The sequence below is a fragment of the Aplidium turbinatum genome, chromosome 8 (assembly GCF_918807975.1).
Source record: "Aplidium turbinatum chromosome 8, kaAplTurb1.1, whole genome shotgun sequence".
NCBI lineage: Eukaryota > Metazoa > Chordata > Ascidiacea > Aplousobranchia > Polyclinidae > Aplidium > Aplidium turbinatum.
The window spans coordinates 22,638,229-22,654,210 of NC_137479.1; positions in this window are offsets into that span (position 1 = coordinate 22,638,229).

Sequence of the window (15,982 nt, forward strand, 5' to 3'; positions counted from 1 at the left end):
TGCAAGACTTCAGTCTCCACGTGGGACTCGAGTGTCAAAGGCAGTAGTGCGATATGCAAACAAACTCCAGCTGACTGAACAATAGATGACACTGTGACACAACACTAGAACAATGGGCAATTGCAAGACGTCAACATTTCGCAGTTTGACAAAAAAAATTGCAAACAACAACTAAGACATTAAAAAGTATGCGTTGACGCTATGCGCTAAAAAACCGCGAAAACTTTACGGCGCATCCTCAAGCGCAAACTATCCAAAAAAATGTGGCCGCAAGCGTTAGCGCAAACAAAAAGTCTACGCCGCATGTATGCGGCGTAGAATTTGCGGCGCATACGTACATCTCTGCCTACAAGTAACTTCGACCAGAGCTAACAAGCACTAGAAGTGAAACCAATGTCTTCACCACGTCACACGACAACCGTGCCTACTCTCGGTCAACTGCTTTAGCCTTATGCTATTCAGTTGCAGAGTATGCTTGCCCAGTGTGGGAACGCTCAGCACATGCCAAGAAAATTGACCCAATTCTGAACTAAAGCTGCCGTCTGATTACAGGTTGTCTCAAACCAACCAACATCACGTCGCTGCACATTCTGTCTGGAATTGCTCCCCCCAACATCAGAAGAAGCGTGACCAGCAGAAAGGAAAGATCTTGTCAGGACATAGATTTGAGACACCCACTGTATGGCCAAACTCCAGCACACAGGCGTCTGAAGTCAAGAAAAAGTTTCCTTGCTTCAGTTGTCCCATTAGGTCAAGACGATGTCGCCGCCAATGTGCGGGTTCAACTATGGCAGGAGGGACTGGCAGCCGGACCGACATTGGCCAATATGGAGCTCACACCCATGGAGAGCCTTCCTCCCGGAAAACGTGAACCGTGGATGTATTGGCGATGCCTCAACCGCTTAAGAACTGGTATTGGCAGGTGTAAAACCTTGATGAGACACTGGGGGTATTCCAAGGGGAGCACAAGTTGCAAATGCGAACAGGAGCAAACGATGCAACATCTACTCGAATGCCCTGATCTAAAAGAAAGGTGCTCTGCACAAGATTTGGCCGAGTTCAACAATAGAGCAAGAGCCTGCGTGATGCTCTGGGCTACGGCCGTGTGACACACGATGAAGAATGAGTTAATAGCTGTTTATCTGTCTATAAATTTCATACAAATCTTATCCTGAAAGTGCTTCCAGAAAGCGCTATAATTCATTATTTGAGTGTAATTGTGCAAAAATTTTCCGGGGGAGCATGCCCCGGGACCCCTTACAATACGCGTGCCTTCGGCACGCTCTAACCTCCCATCAGCTTTATTGCTTAACCCACCAGGAAACGCCACTGCAGATGTCTTAAATTAAACACTTTGTCGTTCTCTTCAATTCATCAAATATTTGGCCCCCCCAAATTTTTTTTCTGGCTACGCCACTGCCAGGTGCAACCAATTTTGTTCCTTGAACGCTTTGTTCCACGATTTCGTCCCCTAAAAAGATCGAGAGAAAAAAATACAACAGACCCGAAGTTGCTGATCAGAGTTTGCAGAGTATGGTATTGATCAAAAGATCAGAAATACTTAGGCCTAATCATGAACAACTAGAAATGCAACTGTAGTTCAGAGTTCACTGCAGTAGCGTAGCCAGGAATTTTGAAAGAGGGGGTTTTGACGACCCAGCGATGGGGGGTCTGGGGGGCCTCCCCCAGAAAATTTTGAAAAATTACTTTGATTTTGGTGCATTCTGAGAGCATATTCAACAAAAATATGGGTATGGTATGAATATTCTTGTAAAATGATGCTGTCCGATTGCATAGCAAAAGGATAAGATCATGTTTTCTTCGGAATTTTTCGGAAACAAAGCTACCGTAAGTCTCTATGTTTTCTTGTTGCTAATTCCTGGCTGAGATGTTTGAATGTTTGGTATTGGCAAAACTCGCTCTTTTAATGCAATTTAGTTTAAAATTAGGCAATTTTTTTTTGACCGAAAGCATCATTCTCAATATCGTGACGTCACACGCGTGCCAAAGGGGGGGGGGTTGTAACCCCCAAAACACCCCCCTTGGCTACGCCATTGGTTCACTGCATAACATAACAGTCCCTACTTTTGGATAAAAATTGATGTGGGTGGTTGAGGCAGATAGATTAGTTCAAAAAGAAGTAAGCTACAAAATTAGGTGCATTTTTCAGCACAAACTGCACTGGGATATATTCAATCAGTGCAGCAAGTGCGTGAAGGTAAGATATTTCCCTAAATTGCTCATTTTCCTACCTTTGTCCCTAAGTAGGCATGCAATTCCAAATCTAGTGACTTCCCGAAAATTGAAAACATTTGGCTATAGCTAGCTCACTTTCCTTCTTAAATCTCTGGACTGGAGTTTGGACATGTACGTCTGTATGATTCAATAATTAATTTAATGCCTTGTCAAGCATTGTCAATGTTGCCAGACGTTTTTAAAGAATATTTATTTATTTGCCTGTTTCCAAATGTACAGTATTTTGTTTTCCACACTGTTGGTTTTCAACCGCTGTGTATTTCTTAATGTTTATTCAGTTAGCTAGTTAGCTTCAAGAGGTTGAAATTTATTGCATTTTTATAAAATTTTCAAATTCCTAATAAGGGCTCAAGTTAAGCCGAAAACGTTTGACTGTTAAAACTATTTGTAAATATGTAAAATACCGGGTGTTTCAAAAAATGTTGACATCATTATAGGCTACTGTCTTGTAACTTTGCCAATCATTGTTTATACGATCTCAAATTTTAACAGTATGTACAGATACAACATAAAATTTCATCTTTTAATTTTTAGGCGTTTTTTTGGATGTAGAAATACCAGCCCATACCAGGGGCGGATCCAGGTATTTACTTTAGAGGGGGCGATGTCATTGACATTCAGGCAAGTGATCAGCCAGGCACAAACAACGACGGGGGTCTCCCCTAGAAAATTTAGATCAAATTTGATGCGTTCTGAGAGCATTTCGAACACAAATTATGAGAAATTGAAATTCTATAACTTAAAAAACCTTCAACAATGCTGTTGTTTAACAAACGGAGGGATGAAAAGCTGATATGCCCTTGCCATGTCAAGTTGAAGCCTGAGCAACCTAGCCGCATTTACAGTTGAGACTGAAGGTTTCACTCTTGATTGTTTCACGGCAATTTAAAAATTGACCTCGGAAAGATAATAACAGGTAATTCTGTCTTCCCAATACTGATACAGACATTGAGGTTGTTATAGACTTACTGTATAACTTCGAGGTTTTATTCCTCTGACAAGTTTTGAATTGTTACAAAGAGCAATGAGGAAAGGTTATGCATACATTCAACATAATGAGCAACAAAAGTGGGGGCCAGGTTAAAACACTGGGTTATGCTCCACCCCCGTAGAATCGCCACAATAGGCTAGGTATCGATTGTAAATTTTTATTTTGGATCAGCGAAACACTACAATTTGTACAATAGAATGGCAGCTAAACATAATTAAATGACGACCAAAAGATATAGTCCTCCTGAAAACGTGTCATGCACGGTCGTTGCACCAGACAAAAAAGAAACTAACAATAACAGAAACAACTATTTCTGGACTTCACAAATAAATCGAAAATAAAAAGATACCTACTTTGCCGGTACGGGTAATACTAACAGCCTAACAGGTGTCGTATTTTGACTACAACACAAAGTCAAGTTTGCGGTTTCTACTGTTGGCAAATCGATTTATCACGTAGTCTGTGTCAATTAAAATGTCCCGATGCTGGTATAGTAAGGCCAATCCATTTAGTCTTTCCTCGCCGATGTTGTTCCTCAGCCAGGTTTTCAACGACCGAAGAGATGAAAAGCTTCTTTCGGCTGATGCTACGTTGACTGGCAAGGTTAATAGCATTTTTAGAAGAGATTGTACGATTGTGTACACATTTTCATCACACTGTTGTAAAGCTTCTTCTGCAGTCATCGGTAAGACTGCAGCAGTCGCCGGAACAGTTTTATTTTCCCACTTCTCCTTCCACAGTTGGATCTCTGAACCTTGAGCAGATTCCACTGATTCTACACTATATATATGACGTAACAAGCCGTTGTAGGTATTGAAAATGACTTTTGTCAATGCTATCGGGTCGACACTTGAGCAATTTCGTGGTAGCAATGATGTTGTGTGCGACGCGAACACAACAGGTGTGGTAGTTAATTGCGCCGGTGACGTCACGATTTTCCTAATCCACCCGGCAGGACTGAGCACTGTTAAAGCACGCCAACTTGAAGAAATCACTCGGTTTCCAATGACTGCTTCGCAGCAATGAAGTTTATACGGTTTTTCTGTCAAGAAATAACACAACATAAGACACTAGTCACAATTCAGCAAGCATAACAGTCGAACTGATAAACGTACCAAATTTGTTGACAAACAGTTCTCAATCCACTGTACGGTACACAAGTTCCACAGGTTGGCCAATGACGCACTGAATAAATAAATTCGCGATGTTACCTTACACAATTATTACGTAGGCTACCGTACCGTACAACCATAACGCTAGGTCAATAATCATTAAAAAACAAAGAAACGTGGCAATTCACTTGGCCTAGTTAAGATCGGTTTACGAGAACTAATTTCCATTAGGCTGACAAATTATTGGTCAATAATTCAGTAGTGAACATGAATCCACAATTCACGACACAAATCAATTGATCATACAATTCAGAATAACAAACATACCGGTAGTATGACCGGATCAGTAATGCCAAATGATGCACTTGTACGCGAAGGATTCTATAGTGATTGACTCTGCAATATTTAAGTTTGAAGTATTAGCCTAACAACAATTTACGCACATCAGAGATACGTTACGTTTGTTTACGGTAGACAGTCAACATTCAGTTATACAAAACATTATTACATCACAAGTACGCTCACCAGTAAGTTGAACTTTGAGAGATAGCAAGCTGCAAATATGGAATTCAGCCTACACGCAAATAAGTATTACCATAGCAGTTATCAAACTTAAGTTCTGTAGAAATACATAACAGAGAAGCAGCTAACAAAGCATAAACATCAATCAATCAACTTTCAGTCACAAACTACAGTAACTAACAAGTTCGGCTAGCTGGCAAACTAGCAGCAAAAACGAAAACGTCTCGAAAGTTCTATAGACAATCTCGTGGTGAGTGTTGCCATTTGCAAATCAGCGATAACAATGAAGGGGAAACGACGCTAGGTGGCGAATACACAAATCAACGGGAGTAATGCAGTAAAACGAAAGGCAGGCCTTTCAAGGACCTGTTGAAAATCTAACAAATGATGTTAGGTGTCAAGATGCTAAAGTCTCATCGAAAAAAATTGAGCTTTGCTGTTTCTAGATGCAATTTCAAGGTAAAATTCCAATGGTTTTAGTTCCACGTCTGACCGTCAAAGTTGCCAATAACCTGCTTTGTCAACTAACTTATCTAGGCTAAGGGATTTATCGCTATGCTCTACACTACAGTGCTGGCAAAAAGTTTAGAAACTTTTTAAATTTTAGTAATTTCGTTCGGTAATTAGACTCTGCGACGAAATAATAGCCTTATAGGCTACTATGTTATTATTATAGCCTACCTTGTAGCCTAACCTAATCTTTAAACATGGTGAAAGACTTATTCAGCATTGCTTTCGATATGTTGTTTTCCAAATCGTATATACATATAAATGAAGAATAAAGCTACTTTCTTGGGTTTTAGGGGGAGGCGATCGCCCCAATATCGCCCCCCTCTGGATCCGCCCCTGGCCCATACAATAGAGTAAAAAAGAATTTTGTGTAATCTACAGGAGTACGATATGCTAGATTCAGGGCTTCCCAAACTTTTTTGCTCGCGACTCCTTTTAATCTCCTAAAGTTTTTCGCGACCCTTTACGGTTAAAAGGATAAACAATACGAAATAGGCCTATACGTTTGTGATATTTATTGAAAGGTTTTAAACAAAATCTAAAACAAGCTATCCGTACTCGAAGCCTACTACTTGTAGCCTGCTGGAAACAAAACCAAAAAATAAGCATATTTATTCAGTGTGATGGGTGCGACTGCTCTAATCCACAAAGCAGGTCTAGCCATCGCTCGATGTTTGTCAATAGGCGGTTTTACGCTGGAACGGTATTTTATCAACGTTGAAAACACCGACACGCACATATACGTGGAGATTAAGGCAGAAGTTACGTTACTGCTAACAGGGGCGCCGGAACGATTTTTGATTGGGAGGCAAGATTACGAAAAAAGGGCACTTTTGTTTACTAAATTGCCAATTTTTTTTCATGTTTTAAGATAAGATATAGCGACAATCCTAATCTATCAGCTCACTATGTATTGTATACCGGACTGTATTGTATGCCTTGTATGCCCTTCTTTGTATACCGGACACTTGTAGGCTAATGATAGCCTACAAGTGTCCGGTATATAAAGAAGGGCATCATGCTATGTTATAATGATGTAACCTACTATCAAGCCTTAAAGCAGCCTGCGGCCATGGCCGCTAAGTAGTGCTTGAATGACCGCCGGTGCTATACCTCCTCAATCGGCCAAGTTTGGCCGCCGGTCTCTTCTAGCCAATTATTTAATTTCGCAATAGAATGATCCTGGATTAACTGTCGAAAATATGTAGTATCAAAGTGTGACGCAAAATTAGGTCAGCGCGTCATAATCGCCACTGTTGCATTGTGCGGGAATATTTGTTATTGATGGAATATATCCATCTGCGATCACCAGCGCTGTAAGTCTTGTTTGTAATTCCCGACGTTTATTTTAACAAAGTCTTAATCCGAACTGCTAACTTACATCGGCTGGCAATATTGTCGTTTTTATGTCGATTCGATGCTGTCGGACTTTAAAATGTAGAACTAGGTTGGTTAGGAAGGAGAACTAGGTTATAGTTGACATCCGAGGGGAAAACATTTTTTGATCATGTTTTGCAAAAATTATGCTTCTTTCAGTAATGTCCTTCACATCATTGAAATACTTATTTTATTACCTTGCCGTCATCGTCAACACATGTCGAACGTTATTTTTCGTTGCTAAACAGAATTCTAGGGGAGTGGCGTAGGGGAGACCGGGGCGTGCTGTAACAATTTTGACATATTATCTAATGGCTTGTTTAACTTTCCAATGAATGAAATAAAACTTTCGCCATATAAAAATACAATCTGTTAGCAATAAGTTGCCGCAGGTTTTTTAAAAATATCTTGTCCACAGCTAAAGTTATGACCTTTCAAAAAAGATGAAAAAAGTGTTACAACTCGCCCCGGGCATGGGTCGGTTGTAACACTTGAAGGGGCGAATTGTAACAAATGAAAACAACCGCATAAACACATTGGAAATGCATTTTTATTGTTATACTTCAACGAAATGTCAAACTCAAATGTAGCAGAAAGTATTAATATCGATAGACCAATTGGGCTACTATAAGGCTGTAGGTCTCAAAGCGGTTGTAACCAGAAGGTGCGAAAGGACAGGATTACTACTATTAAACAAATTTCGATTACTGTTAAGTTCAACTAGCCTACAGCTGAAACTACAGGCTTAGATGGGCATGAATTACTAAACTAGCATAAACGAAATTGGTGATTTTTAGTAGGCTACTGACAACAACTTGAGCAACTCGAAGGTAAACCAAAAAAGCAGCAAAAATAATATCTTCTTTATGCACATGAGACAACATGGCAAGGTACGGTTACCATAGTCATCCAGCAAATTAGTTTTCATCATCCGAGTCGCAGTTATGACATAAATACGAATAATTCATGTCGGTCGGGGGTGCACGCTTTGTGGGCCCACAAGTGACATACGACACATTGAATCCAAATCTCGTTTGAAATGTTCCATACATAGGGGAGAGTGGGGGAAGTTGGGCCGTTTTTCACATTTTTGAATCTAGATCACTCAACTCTAATTCGATTAAGAACGCTGTGCATCATTATGATCTTGATCCTTCGAGTAATTTTTTCTGAATTTTGAATTTATTCTAAGTCTTTCAGGTAAAAAGGTATTAAGGTTTAAAAAACGATAACTTTTCGGCCCAATGTACCCCCACCCCTGAGGTATATTGGGTCGTGCATGGGGCACATTGGACCGGTGTGCAGAACAATAAAGAAATAACCATACTAAATCAGTGTTAACTGCAAATGATGAATTAATATCATAAATGGACACTTTCCCGAAAGAACACTTTCCTAACAGGACACTTGCCCGAAAATAAAGTGTATTTTATGCAATGTTCTTTCAGGGAAGTGCAATTGCTGGTAAGGGTCCTTTCGGGCAAGTATCATTTTGGACAAGTGTCCTTTTGGGCATGTGTCCTTTCCGGCAAGCGTCTTTCGGATAATTGTGTACAGGCTCCCATAATTACAACAAAACATTTTTAAACAAACAATGCAGAAATAGGTCGAAAATCAATGTTTTTCAAAGTGGCCCAACTTACCCCAACAGCAGCCATATTGTTTTGTACAACTTGCCAGACTGACCTGTGAAAGATTCGACAAAACTGAGTACCATAAACTGACGCTTAACCCCTGGCGATATAAATATGTATGAGCCACAAGTATAGCACTTTCAGTTACAGTTCTGCATGCTTACGTTTCAAGTAGATAATTTTTCAAAAAAACACTAAAAACTAAACTTTCTTACTTCACTCATAAACGGTGACTGCAATCAACTTCACTTCACCAATGTATGATCTAAGAACGAAACGGCATCACATGACGCCATCACGTGACATGCAGTGATTGTGTATCGCAAGATATATGGGTGGCCCAACGTGCCCCACCGGCCCAACTCCCCCCACTCTCCCCTACCAAACAGTAATTTCCTTCGTCGTCCGAAGAATCAGTTAGCGTGGCTCGCTTTTTTTTGGGGTGTTTAGATTTATTTTGTTTTCTTTTTTTCGACTTTTTGGGCAGCATTATTTTTCTTTTAGCTTTAGCAGGCTTCTGTCTCTCCGCTTCTTCCATTTCTTTCTTGACTGGCGTATCCGTTAAAATTTCTGCTTGCATCTTTTTTCGTTTGGATCCAACTATTTGTCTTGGTGGTGCTTTTGGTAATGGACGAAGTTCTTCAGGATCAAAGTTAGAATTAGGCTGGCATGAAACATTTACAAGTTTAATACATTATACTGTTTCGCTCGGGGTCAGATGTAACACATTTCAAATGTTACAACCAACCCCAGTCAATTTGTTACAACCGACCCAGGCCCATGGTAGCCAATAATTACCTTCGTTCACCACTTTCCCAGTCAACTGACTAGTTCATAAAGTATGCACCAATAAACTATAATTAATGCTTAATCAGATTGTATGCTTTTCAAATTTCTAAGTTAAATGGTTGAACAACACTAACAAAAACTAAACAAGTAAAAAAAGTTACTTTCTTAACTGAAATGTATGTTTTTGTCCACAACTTCGTTTGTACTTCAAGAATCCTGCTCAAACTTTCAATGGAGAAAATGAACTGAAAGGCGCATGCGCTATGTTAATCACGTGATTCCAGTTTGTCTGTGGGTGGCGCACTTTAGAGTGTTACAACCGACCCGTGTTACTTTACGCCCCGGTCTCCCCTACTTCTTTAAAATCAGCCACATTGGGAGACACTCGTGCGAGTGTCGTTAAATGGTCCCGCAGTACTGGATTACAATCCCGATAAAGCAGTTATTGCGTGGTGCACCGATTCTATTGTAGGACGTCGCCCAGGCCCAGACTTCAAGAACGCTAAGGAATCATTTTTGCATTGTTTCAAGTTTAATTCGATTAACTTGTTCTATCGTTATTTTTATTTTGTATTTTGGTCTCCAAGCACGCAGATTTGGCCGCCGAAAAGGAGCTCCCGGTAGGCCACGATGGTTGCCAAAAAAACGAGTTTTAAGGCCTGTACTGTGTTGCAAAATTTTGTGCCGTAGGCCTAGCCGCCTATATATTATTTTGAGGCAAAAATGAAACATTATAATTAGGCTAAAAGCGAATAGCAGAAATTGTTATATTGCAAAATGTGCAGTAGCTTACATGAATTTGAAAGGGCACCATTGCCCCCACTGCCCTTCCATCTGCAGAAAAATTGAGGGAAGGGGGCGGCCGCCCCTTGCCCCCCCGCTTCCGGCGCTCCTGACTGCTAAGCCATGTAGGCTAATGGTGAATATTCTGCTTTAACGTTCGGTTAAGTCAAAAAGTGTGAAACTTTTTTCCAGAAAATTCAAGCCACAACTTAGAGTCAAAAGATAGATCTGCAAATTTTTCCTGAGATTTGAAGGAGAGGTGCTCGGTACTTTGTTTTTGCATTGCAAATGGGTTTGAATCCAATGTAAATTGGCAACGTCCAATTCTAGAAGAAACTACTTTTTAAACTCTTTCAACAGTCTTGACAAGTGTCGATAACCAGAGGCTTAATAACGCTTGATTCCACGCCATTGTTAGCCAAAACTTTTCAATAGGCCTAAATGAGAGTGTTTCAAATGAATCATTTTCAATCTTTTGTTTCTAGATGTTTAATTTTTTTGATGAACTTTCCAACTTTAGATTTCAATGTAGCCTAACAACACAGATGTTTTCTCCTTGGAAGGACAAATTAAATTCGTTCCTCTTTTTCAAGCAAACCTAACAAATAGCATAATTTGAAAAGCCCTTCCAAAAACGTCTTTACAAAAACGGCGGACAAAGTCTAAACTTTTTTCCGTTGGAAAAATCATGAATTAATTTTTTAACACTAATAACTTTTTAAAGCATTTAATTTAGTTTTGAAATCCACGTTTACAATGCAGCAAAGAGGGTTTTAAACTCCTATTCCATATTTCACTATAAAAATTTACAAAATACAAGTAGCCTAATGAGCGCACGACTTTTAATAAAGTTAATAACTTTCACAGCATCTTGCACATAAGTGTTAATATGCAGTGCTTTGTGTAAAATTTGTATACTTTCTGCGACCCCCGAAGTTCGTTACGCGACCCCCACTTTGGGAAGCCTTGTGCTAGAACACAGTTGAATAAGACCGTGCAACGTGCATTTGCGCAACGATTTGGAAGAAAAAGGCTAGATGGAAAGCAGATTTGCACATGGCATAAAAAGTTCAAACAAGAAGGTGGCTTGTGCAGGGTAAAAGGATCTGGGTAGAAGTCAACGCCAGTAGAGAAGGTGAGAAGATTTGAAGGAAATTTGTAAACAGTCTAACAAAGTCTATAAAAAAAGCGAGTTTTGAAGTTCAAATTCCTGCAACAACAGTTTGGTGTGTTCTAAGAAAACGAATTGATTTTGATTTGATAATTTAACATGAAATCTAATATCTTTATTGTTTATCCTTGTAACTGTCAAGTTTCATTGACTTGGAGTACGGTAGCCTACATACTTTTTGAGATATTTAAGTCTCAAATGATGTCAAATCTTTTGAAACACCCTGTAGGCCAGTGCTTCCCAACCGGTGGGTCGCGACCCATTGGTGAGTCGCGAAGCTATTTCAGGTGAGTCGCGAAACATTTCTAAATGTTAACTGAATGTTAAAATTTTCCAAAAAATGCCAACATTAGGCTACTATGGATCTCACAAGCCGCAGTTTGGTCTTGAACAGTATAGGCTACTGCGCCTTCGCCATCGCTACTCTTATCTTCACTTCATTTAATGACTTTCCATTTTCATAAATTGTGCATCCTGTTTTTTATTAGATCGGAAAATTACTGGATTATCATTACGTAGCAATTAGGCAACAATGTATGGTAACAAATATGTAACGATTAGTTGTATTGTGGCTCATTAACTATTTCAGTACGTACGCCAGTAGTAAAGATGCCATAATAAAGATAATAATAATAACAATATTTATATAGTGCCACATTCACAGTCAAACTATGCTCCTGGGCGCTGTACATGACAATGGTGATAATCAGAGGTGGGCAGTAACTAGTTACTGTAACTAGTTACTTTTTGAGTAACTGTAACGGTAACTTCGTTACTATTTTCAAAAAGTAACGAAACGCGGTAACTAGTTCCTATTTTAGCACTTTTTCAACAGTTACAAGTTACTTTTGTATTGAAATTTCTGTTTCTAATTGCCGTCCATTTCTCTGCACATGTTTGTATCATGCTTTATGCGTGTTTGCTGCGCGTTGCGCAATAATGCATTCTTCTCGCAGCTGTATCGGAGCAGCACTGCCCATTCGAGGCGCTCTTGTTTTGTGATCTCATGGAGCAGAGTTGCCATATTGACGAATTCATCGCCAAAATCCAGAAATCAGGCGATTTTTTTAAGACGTTTGGCTTCACATTTATGGTTTGGCAATTTGGCTCTTTTTTGGCGCTTTTTGAGAACTGATTTGGCTAAATTAATTGCTTTTAGTGATTGAGCAAAATATGTGACTTTCTATGCAATGTTTAGCAAAAGTGTTTGGCAACGCTTGATAGCTCAGTTCATGCTTGTCGTATAGCTGCCAGAGGTGTACAAGAGCCGTAGTTTTGTAGTATTTAGGACCCGTAGTCTCGGTGTTACGTTCACTGTTCGCACCCTTATTACATCATTGTTTTCTCGATTCAAAATCGAAAGTCGATGTCTTAGTAACTTCGAGTCATAGCAGGGAAAACAAATTATTTCCGAGAAGGAGGCATACCTGGGGGTATTGCTACCCACGCTTGCAAATTGCAATGACTCTAAAAAGGTTGCCTGACATCAAAACCAGCAACAGCATTGCTGTTTGCTTGCCGTTGGTGGACGTTCTTGTGGAAGCAATACAAACCAGATTTGGTCATTGGTTCGAGGACAGCGACTTTCAGCTTGCTACTGCATTCCACCCACAATTTAGACTTACCTCTGTCCAATGGCTGACAAGCGACACTGCTGAATTGAAGACCAAAATAAAACAGAACATGCTTCAAGCAATTGAAGAAGCAAACTGCTCTGCTGAAGGGAGCAGCAGCGACACTGAATTGGATGGTGATAGAGCCACAGAGGACTTTTTTGCACCACTTTATGCAAAAATCAAGCAGAGAAAGCAATGCGCGTTGAATCTGTTGCAGGAGTATTTGGAAGCTGACCCTGAGCCCAAGTTAAGCGGTTCCAGATTCACAAGCGAACCGATGAAAAAACTGTTTTTAAAACATAACACTCCCATTCCGTCAAGTGCTGCAGTGGAAAGGTTGTTTTCATTGGGCAAGGACATTTTAAAGCCCAAAAGGGCAGGCCTAAGTGACGAGCACTTTGAAATGCTCGTATTTCTCAAAGGAGATAAGCATATTTATACTGAGTAATTTTTTTAAATAAAACGTTGTTGGTTTTGTACTTGTGCTGTTATGTTAGCATGGATGGCTCTAACACTAGTCAATAGCCTATATATCAAACATTGCGGTTAAACTGGACTTACATGCAGAGCTGGCCAGGTGCAGAACTTTATGTTGAGATTTATGAGTAACTGAAAGTAACTAGTAACTGTAACTAGTTACATTTTTGAAATCGGTAACTGTAACGGTAACTCAGTTACTATTTTGACCAAGTAACTGTAACTCAGTTACTTTTGAAAGTAACTTTGCCCACCTCTGGTGATAATTAATACGGTACTTTCGGTCATAATGTTCATTGAAATAGAACGTCTTCAAGCGACCTTTGAATTCATTTAAATTTTCAGCTTCGTTTACACAAATAGGCAAACAATTCCAGTAACTGGCAGCAACAACTGGGAAGGTGCGATTTCCATATTGTGTCTCACATGAAGGGTTACACAAAAGCAATTGATGTTGAGAACGCAAAGTTCTGGCAGGTTCATAATGAACAAGCAAAGTGTCCAGATAGCTCGAAGCAAAACCATGGAGAACTTTATAAATTAATAGACATATTTTGAAGCGAATACGATACACTACTGGAAGCCAATGCAGGGATTTTTGTATAGGAGTGATATGCTCACGTTTACGTGTTAAAGTAATTAGCCGAGCGGCAGCATTCTGAACTTTTTGAAGACGCAAAATAGATGTCATATCTCATTGTGGGTCGCACAATAAAACTTGTATTAAAAGTGGGTCGCGAACTGACAAAGGTTAGGAAGCACTGCAGTGTAGGCTATATTGTTATAACCAGGGCCTCCAAGAGCCCTGCCGGGCCCCGATGCAGATGTTGCTGCCGGGCCCCCCAGCGCGACATGTCGCGTGGTATCTTACCAATCACAAGCAAAATTTGCGGTGCGCGTTCTTACAAAGGATAAATTAGGTTAAAGTATTAACACTCCCTTATTTCACAAACAATGTAGCCTACTATTGTAAATATAACTTTAAATTCACAGATAGGCTACACACTAGTTAGGCTATACACAAAGATAAAATGCTAAAACACTACATAGTGTAAATATAGCCTCAATAGCGTTGTCAGATATGGAATTCTGCCCTAATTTGAGTATTTCCGCTGCCGCTGCGTATTTCTTGATGCTTACAATTAGTTAGCTAGTTACTTTCAAGAAGTTGAAATTTATTGCATTTTATTAATATTTTCAGATTGCTGATGAGGGCTTAGGTTAAGCCGAAAACGTTTGAATGTTAAACTATTTTGTAAATACGTAAAATATATACTGTTGTAATGCTCAACCCTGTGGTATTGTTGTGTCTTGCCTGTCTTTGGTATAAAAAAGCAAACTCTCTCCCGAAACTAAATTTGAGGAAAAGTTTATAGCTGTTGAAAACAAAAACTTGTATTTTGAATATTTTTTTAGTCCTGGGCAAAGATCAAAACCCTAACCTTTCCTAACTCTAACCTTTCCTAATTTTGGCAACACCTGATTGTAACCATGGCAACAAGTGGGTAAAATCAGCCATTTCGAAGATAAAAATTGCAATTCTATTTGACATGGCTGACATAGCATTGCATATGTGTGCTTACAGCTTTACATTAACATACAATACCATTTCTGACCTTGAAATCTGCAGAGACTAGGGCAGCAAACTTAAGATGAATGCATTGCTATTGTTTATGACATTAAGAAATACCAACTTCAATATAAGAAATACCAACTTCATATAAGAAATACCAACTTTAAAACATTAAAAAATGTTTATGCAAAATTGACCTTAACACGCAAATTTAAACATTTTATTGGCCCCCTGAACGCAAAAAAATGAAAATATTGTTGTTCTAAAAAAGGGCATACCCATGAGGGGGCCCATTCAAAATACAAAACTAATATTTACATAAAAAACAATATTTTATGCAAAATCGACCTGAGCACGCAAATTTAAACATTTTTTCGGGCCCCCCTAAACTTAAAAAATTGAAAACTTTGTAATTTTAAAAAAGGGCACAACCTAGGCTACCCATAAGGGGGCCCCATTCGACATACGGAACTAATATAAAAACAATATTTTATGCAAAATCGTTGAAATCAATCTTTTTATCGCGTGAATTTAGACATTTTGTCGGGCCCCCTTGAACTCACCGGGCCCCGGTGCAATGCACCGGTTGTCTCCCCCTCTTGTGGGCCCTGGTTATAACGTTCAACCCTGTTGTTACGTTCACTGTTCGCACCCTTATTACATCATTGTTTTTTAGTTTCAGAATCGAAAGTTGTTGTCTAAGTAACTTCGAGTCATAGCAAGGAAAACAAATCATCTCCTTTGTTTCGAACATTTAAAGAGAATGTTCCCCCTTATTGATAACCCCTGTTGATAAGTTGTGCCACAACTGGTTTGTTTGGATGCTAAACCAGCTACGTAATGCCCATTGCGCTGTTGTTTGTGAACGCCGTTTCGTTTGGTCGTTTATTTGAGCGTCAGCAAAATCTTACATTTTGTCGACTCTGTGTATCTTGACGTTGAACCAACGTAGTTAGCAGTTTGCGCCGGCAAACGCAGCTTGTACCTTTTTGAGTATGACGCTATCATTCGAATCATTTCTCTTCTCTTTTCGTACATATAGGCTATATGACGTCTGTTCTCAGCGAAATTCATAATTTTAATGTAACATTCGTTAACTACAGTACATAAGCGTACCAGTTCTGTTGAGAATCGATTTAGTAGTTATAAGGATCGCCCGACAAAATTTCGG